Raw genomic sequence first — 19,057 nt, forward strand, 5'->3', positions numbered from 1 at the left:
TCCGCCATCTTGGGAATGCGGAAGTAATTCCGTTTTACGCCCGGCGGTTAGCCTTGCAGTTGTTCCTAGAGCGTCTGTATTTCGCGCACGCACACAATTCGTGCTGTGCACTTCAACTGAAGAATTTACCGGAGAAGAGTGTTTCCTCACGCTCTCTTCAGAGAAAATTCTCCTTTCGACCAGAGTTTAGTCAGACGAGGCTTCGGAACTGAAACCTCAAGGAAAGTAACTGAGTTACGTTTTCTCAGAAAGTAAATAGCATTTCCTAATTCACATTTTTTCCCTCAGTAACCTCGTGACCAGAAAGTATCACGACGTCGGAGTCAAGAGAAGTAGCCGTGAGGAGGAGTCGGAGTTTTGGGAAGACTTCAGTCAAGAGAAGTTCCCTTAAAGACTTTCAAGTAAGCGTAGTAATTTTGGGTTATTCAAGAGAAGTCTCAAGGCAATTAACTAAAGACGCTAAGGACTCATTCTAGCAAGAAGGCTGAAGAGCGTGTTGAGTCTAGAGCCTATCAGAGACTTTTTGAAGAGAGATATTTGATAAAAACTTTAAAGCTTCAGAGTATGCCAAGATAGTAAAGACTTTGTTTTGAAAAGACTTATCTGCAAGAAATTTTCAGGAGAATTCCAGTGTGTGAGAGAATTCACAGTTCTGAGTTCAAGACTTTGAGTATCACAGTTCAGAGAGTGTTTTGAAGCAACTTATCTAGTCAAGAATTTTCCAATGACATTTGAGTGTTCTTCCAGTGAACCGGTAGTAACACTTCAGACATTACACTAAGGAGAGTGGCTATCTTCCTAGTCTGCTTGGGTAAGGCTTAGAGCTCAGAGAGATAATATAGAGCAGAGTAACATAAAATGTTAAGTAGAGAGGGTTAACGATTTGTCTTTTCCTTTGCAGCGAGTCCATCCAGAAGACTCCCGAGGCAGACCAGTCGAGGAAGAAGTCTCTCTTGTTTTGTCTGTCCACTTCCCCTTTCCCTTGCGGGTTAGGACTAGAGACCGTATTATCAAAGCGGTTTCTGGTCTTGGCTTGAGAGGGACTGAGGAAAGAGCTTCTGCTCCTGAGGGGGCCGAACCAGTGTATCCTTTACTGTTCTGACAACGTGGCTGCAGAGAGAAGCTACACCTCAACGCCTGTTTGCACCCGACATCGCCTGGTTCCAATCTGGTTCCACGGTAGTCACTGGTTAGTGACTTTGAACATTGTCCCCTCTGCTTTCAGGTCTTCACATCTTCAGATCCACCCTTGGATCCACCGGAACTCTTCAGCTCCAAGCACCATCGACCAGCGTGACGAAACCTGACACTACTTCGACCCTGTGCACCCGCTTCCAGTGGGTGAGGTAACTCAGCTCCGCCGGTGTTCCTACACTGGTACACATCTCTAGGGCCTGTGTCTCAAGTTTCAGCTTTCTAGGTCACTCGGAAGGTTCTGAACTAACTAACTTTGTACTTTTTACGCACCATAGACTTTGCATTGGTGAGTGCGTGCACTTTAAACACTGCACCCAAATCCCGCGGGCCTTTCCCGACTTAGTCACTGCTAGTCTCGAATAGCTCCAGCGATTCCCAATTCCCTAGGCCTGTTTCCTTTCACATTGGTATCTCTTATACCACTTTTTTAGTATATGGTTTTGGTGGCCCCTAGGGCTCATCCATATTGTGTAACTTTTGTGTATTTTAAACTGTCTTGTGTTTAACGCTTGTGCTTCTGTGCTCATAAAGAGTCCAGGGGATACTTTTTGTTAATAAACCAATATATATTTTCAATATATATCTGTGTGGTGTCCTTTCATTTTGTATTCAATGGGGTTGTGTATGGTAATACAGCTGGCTTCACATGCCTTTCAGAGTTTAGCCTAAGATTGCTTTGTCCACGTTACCACTAGGATAACTGGTCTATAAGGTTGACTTACAACCAATCATCATAAGGGTTGCTTGGCATGGTACAAAGTGATCACTAGAATTAGTGAGCATTATATACCAGGCCAACTTCTCACATTGGTGAGCAGCGGATTGGGATCAGAGCTTGCTGTTGTTTTACCATTACAATCTTTGAGATTATCATTTGAAAGATCATACAGGTACTTGCTAGGTACATATAAAACAAGACTAGTATACCTAAGTTCTACTGAACTTAGTTGTTGTAGAGCAAAGGGAGTAGCACACCCTGACTACAACTACTAGATAGGTTTAGTAGGTAAACACCAGTGTAGGTAGATTGCAACACATCCACCCACACTAGAGCAATGTCTGGAGCAGAGGGTTCCACTGGGAACATCCCTGTTGAGAGTGACCCTCCAAGGGCACCATCCAAATTTGCTATTTTTTCCTTTTAGGAATTAAGACAGCTTTGTGTCTTACGGGGTCTGAGGACAGGGCCTTCCCCTACCACAGACCACCTTAGAGAGATCTTGGACCAGTCTGAGACTCTAAAGACCTCTAAGGCAGAGACTACAGGGGATGCTGAAGGAGGCCATCCTTCTGAGGATGACACTGTAGAAACCCCTGTCCCTATCATCCTGGTAGATGAGGAAGCCCCCATCACTGGAGCTCCTCAGGTAGATCCAGAGGAGGAAGAGGAAGAAGAGACAGAAGAGGGGAGCAGTGAGTCAGATGATGACAGAAATAGTCAGGTGCTGGTGAGTAGACTGAACCAGGCTAACTTAAGCCTATTTGGGACTGAATCAGGTAACAACCCATTCAGACACCCAGGTGGACTTAACCAAAAGCCTAGGATAAAGAAGGACTCACTCAGGTGACTCTGACAACTCCCATGCTTCTAGAGGTTCTCATGGTCACTCCAGAAGGGAGATGACTAGCCCTCAGAGAAGGGAACATGAGGCCAAAATGAGAGAGGCTGAATTGAGGATCCGGAGACAAGAGTTAGAGGTTGCCCTGGCCCAAGAGAAACGTGCTAGAGCAAGAGGGCCTAGAGAGAGTGGGGTAATAGAACCCACTGGTGGCAGCAATATCCACAAGGATAAAGACAGGTCTTTTGATAACAGAAACCTGAGTAAGATTGTGCCCACCTACAAAGCTGGGGATGATATCCATAAATGGATAACTGCAATGGAGAGAGCCTGCAGAGTACAGCAGATCCCTCTGGAGCAGTGGGCAGCAATCTTGTGGCTCTCCTTTGAAGGTAGAGGCCGAGACAGACTCCTCACAGTTAGTGATGGGGATTCTAGAAACTACCTGGTCCTGAAGAGTGCTCTGACTGATGGGTAAGGCTTAACCACTGAACAGTACAGGTTAATGTTCAGAAATACCCAGAAGATACAGACTCAGGACTGGTCTGAATTTGTTGAGTGTGCCACTAAGGCTCTGGAGGGATGGTTGCTGGAAAGCAAGGTTACAGACTATGAAGGATTGTATAATTTGCTGATGAGAGAACACATTTTAAATAATTGTCAGAACCAGCAGTTGCATCAACATTTGGTTGACTCAGATTTGACCTCTCCCCAAGAATTGGGAAAGAGAGCAGATAAATGGGTAAGAACCAGAGTTAAGCAAAAGAACCAGAACCAGAACCAGGGTGGTGACCAGAAGAAAACAGACCAGAAGGGTAGGGAGCAGAAAGCTAAAGACCAGAAGTCTTCAACAGGGCCCCAAACTGATACGGAGGGTGGGTCCCAAACTTCCAAGAAAAAGAAGAAAGAAGGTCAGAAGAAACCCTGGTGTAAAACTTGTAAAAACACCTCTCACTGGACAAGTGAGTGTAAAAAGGGTGGAGCCCCCAGCACTGCAGCCCCTAAGGCACCTGCACCCACCAGTACAGCTAGCAGTGCTGGTCCACAAACCAAGGGGGTAGTGGGTATCACCTTGGGAACTGAAGGAGGTTCTGACCTAGTCAGAACCCTTACACAGGCTGTTATGGTTTGTGAAGGGGACATAGATTTGACCCCTGACATAAGTCCCAGTAATCTGGGCAAATACAGACAGACACCTTTGATTAATAACAAAGTGGCTCAAGCTTACAGGGACACATGTGCCAGTGTCACTATGGTGACACCTAACTTTGTGGACCCTGGACAGTACATGCCAGGTGATAATTACCTGGTGACCAATGCCAGCAATGTCACTACTACACGTAGTGTGGCACTTGTTAACTTTTCCTGGGGAGGGGTAACTGACCTAAAAAGAGTTGTGGTTAGTGCTGATCTCCCAGTTGAATGTTTGTTGGGCAATGACCTGGAGAACTCTCTATGGTAAGAAGTTGAGTACAGGACTCATGCAGAGATGTTAGGGATATCATCACATGTCCTTGCTGTGACCAGGTCACAGGCCAAAAAGTGCCTCTGAACCTCAGGTCTTGGATCCTGGAACAATGGACCAAGTACCTTCCAAGAAGAAGAACAGGAGGGTTAAGGCTGTGCCTTCCCCACTGCCTGCAAGTGAGGATCACGCTTCACAGGAAGCTGATCTTGAGACCCCTGAAGGAACTGTCTCTGAAGAGCTTGAACCTGACCAGGTTGAGTTTCTGGGGACAGAGGGACCTTCCAAGGCAGACTTGGGGCAGGCTCAGTTAACCTGTCCTTCTCTTGAACCCCTCAGACTGCAGGCTGCTGCTGAGGCTGCTGGGAATGCTCAAGGTGCCCATAAAGTTTATTGGGATGAAGGACTCCTTTACACAGAGGGTAGAGACCCCAAGCCTGGTGCAACCAGGAGGTTGGTTATACCTCTGCAATTTAGGGGTTTCCTTCTCACCTTGGCCCATGATATTCCTTTAGCAGGACACCTAGGCCAGAATAAGACCTGGGACAGGCTTGTCCCTCACTTTCACTGGCCTCACATGTCTGAAGACACCAAGGAGTTTTGTCGCTCCCGTGAAACCTGCCAAGCCAGTGGTAAAGCAGGTGGAACAACCAAGGCCCCCCTGATACCACTACCTGTGGTGGGGGTTCCCTTTGAAAGAGTAGGGATTGATATTGTAGGTCCAATGGATCCCCCTACAGCATCTGGGCACAGATTCATACTGGTGGTGGTGGACCATGCCACCAGGTACCCAGAGGCAATTCCACTTAGGACCACAACAGCTCCTGTTGTGGCCAGGGCCTTACTTGGAAATTTTTCTCCAGAGTGGGGTTTCCTAAAGAGGTAATATCTGGCAGAGGTGCCAACTTCATGTCAGGATATTTGACATCTATGTGGAAGGAATGTGGTGTCAACTACAAGTTCACCACTCCTTATCATCCACAATGTAATGGGCTTGTTGAAAGGTTCAACAAGACCCTAAAGGGTATGATCAAAGGATTACCTGAAAAGCTCAAGCGAAGATGGGACATCCTTCTACCCTGCCTTTTGTTTGCTTACAGGGAGGTCCCTCAAAAGGGGGTTGGCTTCAGCCCCTTTGAATTGTTGTTTGAGCACCCTGTAAGGGGACCCCTGTGTCTGGTGAAGGAAGGATGGGAGTTACCTCTCAAAAAGCCTAAGCAAGTCATAGTGGACTATGTACTTGGTCTCCGCTCCAGGATGGCAGAGTACATGGAAAAGTCATCCAAAAACCTTGAGGCTAGCCAAGAATTACAGAAAGCTTGGCATGACCAAAAGGCTGTCCTGGTTGAGTTTCAGCCTGGACAGAAGGTATGGGTGTTGGAGCCAGTGGCCCCAGCAGCACTCCAAGACAAATGGTCTGGATCCCATACAATTCTGGAGAAGAAGGGAGAGGTTATCTACTTGGTGGACCTAGGAACTCCCAGGAGCCCCCCACAGGGTGCTTCATGTCAACAGATTGAAGGCATATGTCAACAGGACAGACATGGTCTTGCTCATGGCTACAGATGAGGGACAGGAGGAAGAGAGTGACCCTCTCCCAGACCTGCTCACTCAGAATCCTGAGGATGGCTCGGTTGATGGTGTGGCCTTAGATGGCAGCCTCACTGAACATCAGCAAAATGACTGTAGACAAGTTCTACAGGCATACAGGCATATGTTCTCATTGACACCCAGTCAGACTAACTGGTGTACCCATGTGGTGGACACTGGTGACAGTCTTCCTGTAAAGAGCAAGATTTACAGGCAACCTGATCATGTCAGGGACTGTATAAAGACTGAGGTGCCTAAGATGCTGGAATTAGGTGTCATTGAGCCTTCAGAGAGCCCCTGGGCTAGCCCAGTGGTTCTGGTCCCCAAACCTCACACCAAAGATGGCAAGAGAGAGATGAGGTTCTGTGTGGATTACAGAGGACTCAATGCTGTCACCAGGACAGATGCACACCCTATTCCAAGGGCAGATGAGCTCATTGACAAGTTGGCTTCTGCCAAATATTTGAGCACATTTGACTTGACAGCTGGCTACTGGCAACTCAGGTTAGCTAAGGAGTCTAAAGCCAAGACAGCATTTTCTACCCCTAGTGGGCATTATCAATTTGTGGTGATGCCCTTTGGTTTGAAAAATGCACCTGCCACCTTCCAAAGGTTGGTGAATCAAGTCCTTACTGGGTTGGATGACTTTTGCGCAGCTTATCTGGATGATATTGCTGTCTTTAGCTCCACCTGGGAGGATCACCTGGTCCACCTGAAGGAAGTGCTTGAGGCTCTGCAGAAGGCAGGCCTCACTATCAAGGCAACAAAGTGCCAGATAGGGCAGAGCAAGGTTGTATACCCGGGCCACCTTGTAGGTGGAGGCCAAGTTCAACCACTGGAGAGTAAGATCCAGACCATAAAGGACTGGTCCAATCCAACTACCCAGACTCAGGTCAGAGCTTTCTTGGGCCTGACTGGGTACTACAGGAAGTTTGTTAAGAACTATGGGTCCATTGTGACTCCTCTTAATGATCTGACATCTAAGAAGATGCCCAAAAAGGTTCAGTGGACAGAAATCTGTCAAAAGGCATTTCATGACCTGAAGAAGGCCATGTGCTCTGCACCTATCATGAAGAGTCCTGACTACTCAAGAGAGTTCATTGTCCAAACAGATGCTTCTGAGTTGGGAGTGGGAGCAGTGCTTTCACAGCTTAATTTAGATGGCCAGGACCAGCCCATTGCTTTTATTAGCAGAAGGCTGACCCCCAGAGAGAAACGTTGGTCAGCTATTGAGAGGGAGGCCTTTGCTGTGGTGTGGGCCCTGAATAAGTTGAGACCATACTTATTTGGCACTCACTTCAAGATTCAGACAGACCGTAAGCCCCTCTTATGGCTTAATCAGATGAAGGGTTAAAACCCCAAACTACTCAGGTGGTCCATTTCCCGACAGGGGATGGACTTTACAGTGGAGCACCGCCCAGGGACTGACCATGGCAACGCAGATGGTCTCTCCAGGTACTTCCACTTAGAACATGAAGACACAACTGGTCAAGGTTAGTCTAATGTCCCTGCGTTTGGGGGGGATTGTGTAGGAGAGTAGGGTCTGCTATCCTATGGTCACCCCAAATTTTTGCTTTTTGCTTCACTGGTTTATGACTTAATGTGGCCGTGGGCCTGCTAATCAGACCCACAGCCTGCTGCTCTCTCTCTAAATTACTGCCAATGCACTCTAAGTGCATTACGAATTGGATACTGGTTCACCTTATTGGCCCCTGTAACAGTGTACCCTAGGTACCCAGGGCATAGGTGTTTCCAAGGCCTACCAGGGGCTGCAGCATGTATTGTGCCACCCCTGGCCTGGCCTCCATATTTGACACAACTGGCTGATCACTCAGCTGGGGTAAGTTGGTGTAACCGCCTCTTACTTAGATATAGTATCCCTATATCTAATCCTAAACTGGACACATATGTTCCTATCAGCCACTCCTATGGAAGGCCTCATCAATCCTGGAGGCAGAGTGCTTGGAAATATGTGAGATGGTGCTCTAGCATGAGCTGAGCCTGTCTGCAGCTTTCGGGAACCACTCCCTAAGCTGTTCCGGGATAGTGCCATACCATATACTCTTAAGTGCATTATAATCATCGCTTTTATGCTATCTTTGGTTTGGCTTTATCAAAACATGTCGAGTAAGGTGTCATACAAATTGGAATACTATCCCCTCGACAGTTCTGTCGACGGGGATAGCATTCCACCCTTCTAGAGGGACACGACATGTGTGTAGCCTTAACCCCGGTTAAAGTTAACCAGAGCCTCAGCATCACAAAATGGATGCTGCCACCACAGACACAAGTCTGACCTCCTGCTGCCGGGAGTCCTTCCAGCGAGGGAGGCTTGGACAAAGGGTCTCCTGCCTTGGGAGGTGTGAGCACCACCCCTGACAGGGTTTTGTGTATTGGGTAGGACAGGGCTGAATAGATTGAGACATGCCCAGGGCACACAAGGTGTCCCAATGCATAAGCCAGTCCAAACTGGTCCTGGGACTTTCCAGACCCAGGCCTGGCGAGGAGCTGGACAAAGGAAAGGGGGTGTAACCGCCCCCCTTCCTGGTTCCTCCCAGAGGAGGGACCTAGTAGGTGATCCACCCCTCAGATTGGGAATAAGAGTGGGAGCAGTGCCATTGTTGCGTGTTTATCTAGGTTCCTGATCGATACTGTGACCCTATATCCCTATTCGGCTATAAATCCATTTATTCCCTATATTGGCATAACCTTTCAAGTGCGATATTCAGAAAGTCATCTCTGGCCTCACACGAACAGAGCCACATTCCAGCATAGTTCTCTGCCACTTCCTTTGCAACCAATTAGTGCAATGACAGAGCAGGAGTCACTATCTGATATTCCTAGATTAACACTCCGAGTTCTTCAACAAGATAAAAACTCAGCAAACCTGGAAAATCCCCGCTTGCTGTGTTTTGATTAGTAATGGAACTCTAATGAGCAACTGATAGCTATCACTTCCTAGTGACATCTTCAATTGACGTCTTATGTCCAGCAAACTTGTGTCAAACCCGGCACCTGTCAGGTATAAATATTACCAACGTTGCCTTAAGCAATAGCTCGTTGCCTGTTGCTAGCTGTCTGCAAGACCCCGTGTTGGTGAAGCTAGCACCCTGTCGCTGCAGCCTGCTGTCCCCTTGGTGGTGAAGCTACTGATACCATTATCGCTGCTAAAGCGCGAACGATGGTTTGGTATGCTTAGGAGCTGAACAGCCGTCCCTCTGCGAAGAGCCCAGCAGATTCCAGCTGCCACGGACGCTGTCCCCCGCCTCCTCCTCCCGACGCACTGAGAAGAGAGCCGCTGCCTTTCTCCTGCTGAGAAATCCAGCTCCAGCGTTTCCGGTCTGCCCTCGCGGGTGACTGGGATATTGAGTGCCCCCTGAAGGAAATACCAGACTTCCATCATTCTATTCAGATATGGTGTTGACTAAACCCTTAGACGAGAATTCTTGAAGCAAACCTTGGCAAAACCAACTTAACTTAAAGCTACTTACTTACTCCCCTTCCACGTGTTAGGCTTAGGTCAGGCACACTCGGGTAGGCTTAGTTAGAAGCACCAGTTGAGTATTTTAGCCTAATGTATATATGAATGTATATATGTTTTATTACTTTTAAACCATTGTATGGCTAAGAAACCATATCAATGCTTTTACAGTATTATTTCGCAATCCTTATCTTACTGTACGTACTTTTTATAATAACAAGTCTTGCAATTGTGGCAATACATTTCTCTTGTACGAGAAGAAAGACTGTTCAATAAATGTTAACCCTTTATTGACAAACGCCCGTCTCTCTATTCTCTACATCTCGTGAAAGTAAACTGCACTAACCTGACTGAGTGAAATACCTGTCTATTGTTTCACACGACCCTAGAGATCGACTCTTGATCTGAGGAGCAAAGTTGTCATGTTGCACGGTTGTTGGAAAGCTGAATCCCGTCTTGTCTGTGCCAGGGAAGCTGATCACTTCCTATGCAGAAAAGAAAGTTTCCAGTGACCTCTGAGCTAGTTGGTAACACACCCAATTAAGTTTAGCATAGTCAGTGGAGGCCTGGAATATCCGCAGTTCCACGTCGATACTACTGTTTATGTTATTCCAATGCGCAGGGCCTAGTGGGAAACTAGGAACTACACTACATGGCGCCCAAAGTTTGGTAAGGCGATAAACTAACGCAAGACGTTAGAGTAACTCAGTCGTGCATATTTCTCTCCCGTAAATACTCCAATAGACGTCTGGAGTGGGTGAAAGGTTAAAATCCGCCCGACCTTAGTAGGAAAAAATTTCTATGTAAAGCTCTGGTTTATTCAACGTTGAAGGATACAGTGTTCCAAAATATTGTGCATCTAATCTTTGTCTCCTTGGAGACCAACTCTGCAAACCTTGCATTTTAACAATGCCAGGAGAAAACTGAACCACTGGGGCCGCAGTAGATGCGACTCAGCAAGGTCCCGAACAAACAGACCCGGATGCTATTATCATCCCGGTCCACTTAAGAAAATATATAACGTTAAAACTTATAGAGAACGGACTGACACCTCAAGGTGGTACAGCAATTTTCGTGATAGAGGCTCACGAGTATTGGCAGACAGAAGTATTCTATTCATGGATAAACTTTCCAGCGGTAAACGCTACAACAAAAGAGTTTCACTATTGCAAAATAGAGGAACCTCCGGAAGAGTACGCTCCTTTATTTCAAGAGCACCTGCTCTGGTTTAATGGCGCCCTAAAACACAATGATCACATTACCAGGCTCGGTCCACTAGGTAGACCAGGAGCAACGTGGCCAGTTCTAGCCAGCTACATACCACATCCTGACATTGTAAAAATGTCTAAAGAAGAGCTGTTAGTACAGCTAAAAACATTAATAAAAATACATAGGCAATTAGTCCAATATGTAATGCGGACTGCAACAGTCCAGCCAGCTGTTAATGTACCACAGCTGACCCCTCATCAGGGGAACACTAATAAAATTACACCACAGAACATACAGTCATGTCTTGGTAAAACACCCGTAAAACGGGAACAAATTCCTTTCTGGTTAGCACAGAAAATCACTCAAATAGAGGCAGTATTTCCTGATACTACCCCTATAGAGAAACACAGAATTTTGACCATCTGCCTTCCTATGGGAATCGCACCACACGTGGAGGACTGCGACACTTGGGGTACAGTCTTTGCTTCCATTTACACAAAAACACACGGTGTTCAGTCTATGGCGGTAATACCAGAAGTGCTAAAACAGATTCAAAATGAATACGGTCCAGAGCCAGCTTTAAATCTAGGTATGAAATTACTGAAAGACTTCAAGCAGGTCTCGGCTATATTATTAGCCAACGTAAAAGGAGAAGCAGCATCTGTGGCGATTCGCCAGAAGTTGAAGGAAACAGATATAAAAGATCCAATTGAGCTTGCCAGAATCATAGAAAAATGCTATGACGAATTAGGTAGAGACAGCTTGGGTGGGAAACCAGTAAAGCCCCCAACTGCTCGAAAATCCTGAAAAATTATTTATTAAAAATAATTCAAACACTCCTAAAAAGAGCTGGGATGGAAATAAACAATCCACTCCCAAGGAAAAAGTTTTCCAGTCCAGAGGAAGGTCTCCTCGACGGAGGGAAAGAACCCCGACTCGAGAACACCAGTCTCCCCAGAGGGAGCCCTCTGAAAAAAGATATAACCTTAGAAATAGGGATAATCTGAAAAAACCTGATAGATATCAAAGTATTGATACACGTCCCTCTCGATCTTTTCCACAGAATTCGGAAAGAAGAGGACGGTCAGACGCAGGAGAGCACACCAAGTCCAAAGACAAGGAACCTGCTCAGAGTAAAAAATCTCAATTTTCAAAAAGAAGGTAGCCAGTATTAGAGTAATCAACCATGCCGAGAATACTGAGGACACAGTTGAAAAACGGGGAGTGGGCATTGACAATGTTGGACAGTGCAGCAGAAATCAGTATAGCGCGTAAGATCTTGATGAGTCATCTGGAGACAGTGGACACGAATGAATACATTCAGGTTGAAACTGCCGACACCAGACTTAGCGAGCCCCATAAAATATACGAAATAACATTGCGTATGGAGGGTGATAAGACTAGGAAAATGAGGGGTCTCTTTTGGGATGAGCTCTCAAAAGGCTACGATATTCTGTTAGCTGAAAAAGATTGGCCCCCGGAGTTTGTCAGGGAGTGCCCTCGTGGCGAAGAAGTGATTATGCCTGCCTTCTCGAATCACATTCCGATTCACAAAAAATATACATATGCAAGGAAATGGGCAGTAGCCCAGGCACCCGCATTATGTAAAAATCATGTAGGATGGGATGAGGATTCACCTCCTCACAAAATCCAGTTAAAAAGTGAACCAGCTGCCCAACGGCAGTATCCCATAAAGCAAGAAGCTAAAAAACAAGTCAGGGAGATCTTAGATCAACTTGAATACCAGGGGGTGATTGAAACATGCACCTCTCAAATGAATAATCCTTTGTTTCCTGTCTCCAAGCCAGACAATTCATATCGTCTAGTTTTGGACTACAGACATCTTAATGCATGTTGTAAAACTTTTGCAGTACAAAACTCGCATAGTGCAGCCCTAATGAATAACATAGTTAGGAAAAAATATAAAACGACATTAGACATATCTAATGGTTTCTTTTGTCAAAACATTGCACCGGAAAGCAGATATTTGATTGCTTTCTCTGCATTTGGGTCACAGAAAAAATTCTGTGGACTCCCACAGGGGTTCAAGAACAGCCCAGGACTATTCTCAGCTAGGGTAACAGAGTTACTACAAATCTATGATGATGAGGCATTATCTTACGTAGATGAAATCTATCTCACAGACGACGACTTGGATACTCACTTGAAAAGAGTGAACACCATTATACTTGGGTTCGCAGCAGAGGGTTACAAATTCAACTTTAAAAAGTCTCGAATTGCCCATCTGACAGTACTATTCTTAGGGTAAGAATTATCAAGTGAAGGGAAAAGCCTAGCGGACAACTTCTTAGAGAAGTGCGCTGTACTCCAAGCTCCAAAAACACTGAAGAATTTACAATCAATACTAGGTTTTCTCTATTTCGGAAGAACTTACATTCTAAATTACGCAGAGAGAGTTGAACCTCTCTACGAACTAATTAAACCTGATTTTAAACAAATCAATTGGACTCAAAAACACACAGAAATTTTGAGATCACTTCAAACAGACATGTTAGCAAAAACTAAATTAGATACACGTGACAACACACGTGATCTTGTAATCCGAGTCATCCCAGGAAGATGCGGATTCACATACCTGACCTCTAATGAGGGAGAAAAGGTACCAATAGCTTATAAATCACACTTGTACACACAAGCAGAAAAAACATTCAGTCACACAGAAAGAACTGTGAAAGCAGTGCAAATCGCATTAGCAAATGAACGAGAACTAGCACACGGCAAACGGATTAATATCCTTACAGCGGAATCCGCCTTGGAAGCGCTATTCAGCCCAGTAAACCTGCCTACTGTGTCACTGGATCCGAAATGGATACAGTGTATAGATTCTCTAGGAGCGGAAGACGTGAAATACTATTTCGCCCCGCAATTTGAAGAACTGAATGATTTAGAATATGAAGAAGAATATCCTCTGCCAATCGAAATTCTGCCTCTCCCACAGTACGCCTGTATAATCTATACAGATAGCTTTGTACAGCATTTCAACGTAGAGAGAAAATCCTACGATGCAGCATGTGCGATCATTAAAGGTCGTTGGCTGTGCGGTAAATTCAGACCGAAAGTAACAAAAACGGAATCTGTAAGAAACTGTTCGGTTCAGAGAACTGAAATCAGATCTTTAAAGATGGCGCTTGAAAATGCAGAACGTGAATTCCCGACACTTATCGTGTGCGATTCTCATTTTTGCGTCAACTCTTACTGCAGAGTTGGATTGAAAACGATTACAAAGATGACACAGGTGCCACAATAAAGCATAAATTGCTCTGGAAACAGGTAGCTCTTTTATACAAAGAACTACAAAGGACTCACGTGATTCACGCACAGAGTCTTCAACATGATGGCGTTCACGTTGCAGGGAATTCATTGGCTAATACAGCCACAGCGGAAGCAACTAAACCGGCTTCCGTAGCCACAAAAAAGCGTACAGATAAATACATAGACGGGGAAACCATGCTGGCAGTAAAAACGACCGTAAAAGGCGACTGTGCAGCACTACCCCTGAACTATCCACTCAATTATGCATACATAATCGATGCAAACTCCGTTCCTTTTGCTCGAATCCCTGGAGTGGGGGACAGAGTAATTCCAAACAGGAGCAGGAGAGGCTTCCTCTTATTGGAAGCACACATGGGGTTGGGTCTGAGACACCAAACAATTAAGGTTTCTCTGAAAGAATTACAATCAGAGTACTGGTGGCCAGGAATGAGTATAGATATCCAATGTTTTGCTCAAAATTGTGAAGACTGCAACAGAGATCACAGTAATGAACAGGCCAGTGTAGTTTCAGGATCCCTTCTAGACAGCATAAGGCGGTCTATCTGCGCAATCAAAGAAGAGAAGCGCGTCCCATTGTACACAGTTAAGGCTAAACACACTTAAAAAATGAGGCCTCCAGCGCTCGGCTGACGCTAGAACGGTTATAAAAGATTTGCGAGTCTTTATCGGCACATACGCAATTACCACGTTCCATTCTGACCAGGGTCCTGCTTTCAGCTCTCGAGCTTATAAGGAGGCCATGGCTAGCATGGGAATTGGGTTGCGGTATTCTTGTCCGTCGCACCCCGAAGGGAATAGTGTGGTAGAAAGAAAAAAACGTGACATAAAGCAATCTATAACAGCTAAGGTATTAGGTTCAGGCGCTGGGTGGGCCAAACATTTAATAAGTGTCCAGACTAGTTTTAATACATGCCAAGAAATTCTCTAAAAAGTTTCAGCCCATACGAACTATTGTTCGGAATTAGAATGCGTATTCAGGACCTCGATAGTCAGATGTCAGTGGTACAAGAAGAAACAACAGACTTTGATGTAAAGGATCGTTTGGCTGTTTTACAGGAACTGAACGAAACAAGGAAATCCTTAGCAACATAAAGTTAAAGCAACAGCCAAATACCACTGACGAGGCACCACCAGCAACAGCCCCAGCAAGGCCTGTCTGGATTCCAAAGATTGGGGATCTAGTCAGAGAAAAGATCGCGGTGAAGAAGGAATTTGGGCCTTCTTACAGAAAAGCAGTACCTGTCTTGGCAGTCACCGGAACAAGATCAGTTGTGCTACCGCCCCTTGCTGTTAAAAAGGAGAACAGAGTCGTGTCTATGGATCTGGTAAAACCACAAGCATGTGGCCTATAATCAACAGTAGGCCCAGTGGACTCCCAAGAAACAACAGAATACCCAAACTTGCAACAATCCAAGAGGTTCAAACTGAAAGACTCATCACATTCGATCAGCCTGCAGTGCACAATAAAGAACTATGCAATAATGCCATGGAACTCGTGCCTCTTGAGACTCAGATTGAAACAGTTTGTCAAGAAACAACACCAGTCTACACTAATGTGGCATCAGAAAATGCTACCGAAAGACAGATTGAAAGAACAATCCCATCAATTGACAGAACTGCCTCTGGTTATTTCATCAACTTCGACACCTTCTCTGAAGATCAAAACGACCCCGAAGTGATGCCAGAAACAAAAAAGTATTCTAAAGAAAATACAACAGGACCCCTTCAACAAATCAAAGAACTATATCTGGATCCACCGTTGATTGAGCATTGGATTATTTCAGGGGTATTCATACTCCTACTATGCCTAATTTTAGTTTTAATTTTAGGAAAGTTTATTACAATTGAATGGACACAGCAAGTCAGAACATCAACCTAGTCCTGAAACCACACAGATCATCCCACGTGAAGAAAAGAGAACTGTCAACAGTAAATGTCACAGCAATTCCAATACCTGGTGGGGTAGTATGGGAGAAAACAGACTATGAGATATATGGTCTGGTCGAAATCCTGAAGTATCCTCATCAACTGAAGGTTTCCTTAAGTGACTTTGTAAAACCTAGTACATTCTCTGATGATTGGGACTTTAACAGTATTAATGACATGATGTCTGATTTAGTAATGTCAGCTAGATTCACAGATCATGATTATTTACAAGGTTCATCTAGTTATGAGCAGCTATTCTGCTACACACACTATGGTGATCATTACTTGCATAAATCTGCACAGCCTAGAAATGTTTTTATGTATAATCAATGGGAACATTGTGCTACACCACCTAAAAGCAGTTCTAAAGCATTTTTTGAGAAATTCAAATACTTCTCAGGGTTTAACACCAGTAATGCAGAAACGTTTTATTACAAACTGTTAGATAAAACAGGAATGAAAACAATCCTGACAAATTCTAAATTGATATATTCAGAAGCATTTTATGACAAAATGATGACATTTGGTTTTGATTATTGGAAAAATAACATTGAAACGAAAACAATTTGGGGTACAAAAGATTGGCAGGTACAAGGCATTGAAGCACTATTCAGAACCTGCATGATACCAGAACAAATGATGTTTTTAAATGACACAATACACCAAACATCTTGTCTTGGCCTAGCTAAGATCAAAGACCTTAAAACACCGTCTATACCAAAGCCAATACCTGAGAATACAACTGCAGATATTGAGTTAGACGTAACACAAATTTTACATTTTAACAGATCACATCCTGATTGGAAAAAGTGGTTAATCTGGCCTACTGACACAAACAGCTGTCAAGATAGATTCCTGAATAAAACACAGGGGTTAAAAATGACCAGATTAGACCCGAGATATTCCCAGAGACAACATCCAGGGATTATAACAACATACAGTGTAGGGAAACTCTGCCTTGAATGGCTAACAACATCCACACTGGCTGAAATTAAGCAACACTTGTCTTTACTAAAAGATGGTGCTGATTTGCGCAATTTCATTCTTGGACCACGCAAGCAGCGTCAGAAGCGTTTCATAGCGACCAGTATCTATGCTGCGTACAACGAGGCTTGGAAAGTCAAACAAATTGAAACAGCTGAAAAAATACGAGAAATTGATCGTATTAATTTAGAGAAATCACTTTCTGTAGTAGACAATGGGTTAATGACTCTGTCTTCCAGAATATATTCGTTGGACAATATTGTATCCTCTGCCTTTGATGTGATAGATAGAGACTTGCTAATGTTACAACATGGCCAATCTCAATTACGTTCTATTATAGAATTAGGCTGGACGCTGCAAAATCTTCGTTCAGGCTATGTGCCTTGGCGTTTAATCAACACAACGTCATTATTTTCCATTTTTAACCTTACTGATAAACAGATCAGTTTGGCACAGAAAGGAGCAGACTATACAATCCTGAGCATCAAAAAACTCGAGAGATTACCATTGACAATGTCAGAGAGTCCTGTCATTGAATGGATAATACACGGAATTATCACAATTCCGATAAAAACTTTCCGATTTAAAAAGTGCCTTGAGTACATACCTGCTGGCCAGTATGAACAATTGTGTAAAGGATATGTAAAATAAGAATGGAAATTACCATACACACATTCTTGCTATAGTGACAGCGACAAAAATTTATTTCTTAGTGGTGAGAACTGTAAACGTTCACTAAGCGGTACACTTTTGTGTCAGGGTATTAATTTACACGGCGCATGTGATGGAAATTCTAACAACCTTTCATGCCACCAGCTAGTCACACCTGCAACTCAGATAGAGCCCTTCTTTATGCAACTTGCAAACGGGAGTTACATTCTTAGAACGGATCACAGATGTTGTAGCCTTGTGCCAGGGAAAAGTTATCTAGTAAGCGTAACATCCATGGTCAAATGCTGTATGCAAGCATTGTTCCCGAGTGGGCCTGCAGACACAGTGACTCCCATCTGGCCTCGTCTGAATCTCTATTCTATACGAATTGATACTTTAAGCAAAATGAAATCTGTACTTTTACAGACAACAGTGCCTATAACGTCACCAAAAGAGACGTATGATCTTCTAGTTGCAAGGACAGCTACTGAAGTTCATGACCTTTTATCAACAAATTGCCCCGTGCATTTCGTAGAAATGTTGAGCCAACTCCTTAACATGTCTAGTGCCACGAGCATCCCAGGCATATTTTACGGGACTGCTAACACCTTTTCAGGCAATTTTTGGAATCGTTCCTAATTTTGTACACTCTGTTTTTGGCGGCATACCATTATTTTTGGGACTCGTCGCAGGGATTTTATTTTTGACCCTCCTGCTTCGTTATGGCAAGCCGAAACTCAGACATAGCTCCCATGGGAATGGAAGAGACAATCCTAGCAATGCGCTACCGGGACAGGATAACTAACGTCCTTGGATTGGCCAGGCTGAGAGATCTAAACATGACCTGGTTCCTTTCATTCAGACCTATATGGCAGAACTGTATCTTACCGGTACTAAGATGTATGCTATGCGGAGATGAATGCGTGTTGGACATCTGTCTTTCACTTCCATCAGCAGTACCAACGGACGTCGATACTTTGCTCAGTCCGATAACGGCTCACGCATTGTGTTGTCCCCAGCGGCTACCAATACTGATGACAGCATTCGTTGAGACTCCTGCACTACGACTAGGTGGTAACAGTGGAGCGAGTGACAAAAGCAATATCACCCAGGTACGGCCTTCTGTGAGCATTGCTGCTCCCGACTATGATGACAGCAATCATTCTCACACCTGCCAAGTTACAGCGCTATCGAATTTGGTTGAACTGTCACCTGATTTTGTAGACCAATTTTTTGAGAGCCTGTCTGATACGATGTTCTCACCCGTACAGAAACAATAACTTTGGAGAAGCTTTCCGACTCACAGCGTTCCCATGAACTCTGAATTCGGCCTTCAGTTTTGATCAACAAAAACTGCAGAAAGCGTTGGAACTCTATTTCCCCGTTCAAGCATTAATTCTTTTGAATTGGATATTTTTAATATTGACTTTTTTTTGGCACGAATAATTTTTTGCTTAACGTAAAAACTATTCTTAGAGAACAGAAGCTTCACACTTCTATTTTTAAACACATCTAGAGACATAACAAACTTACATCAGCCTCTAGCACATTTATTGCAATGCATTTATATGTGATGATTTATCTCGCCCTTCTTCTGTTTAGAGATACTTCATGTGTAATTCTTTTTGCATAATCGTTCATTGATTTCATATGCAATAATTTTTGAATGATTTCTATGCTTAAAAAACGTACAGTACCTAA

The sequence above is a fragment of the Lissotriton vulgaris genome, chromosome 4_1 (assembly GCF_964263255.1).
Source record: "Lissotriton vulgaris chromosome 4_1, aLisVul1.2, whole genome shotgun sequence".
Taxonomy (NCBI): Eukaryota; Metazoa; Chordata; class Amphibia; order Caudata; family Salamandridae; genus Lissotriton; species Lissotriton vulgaris.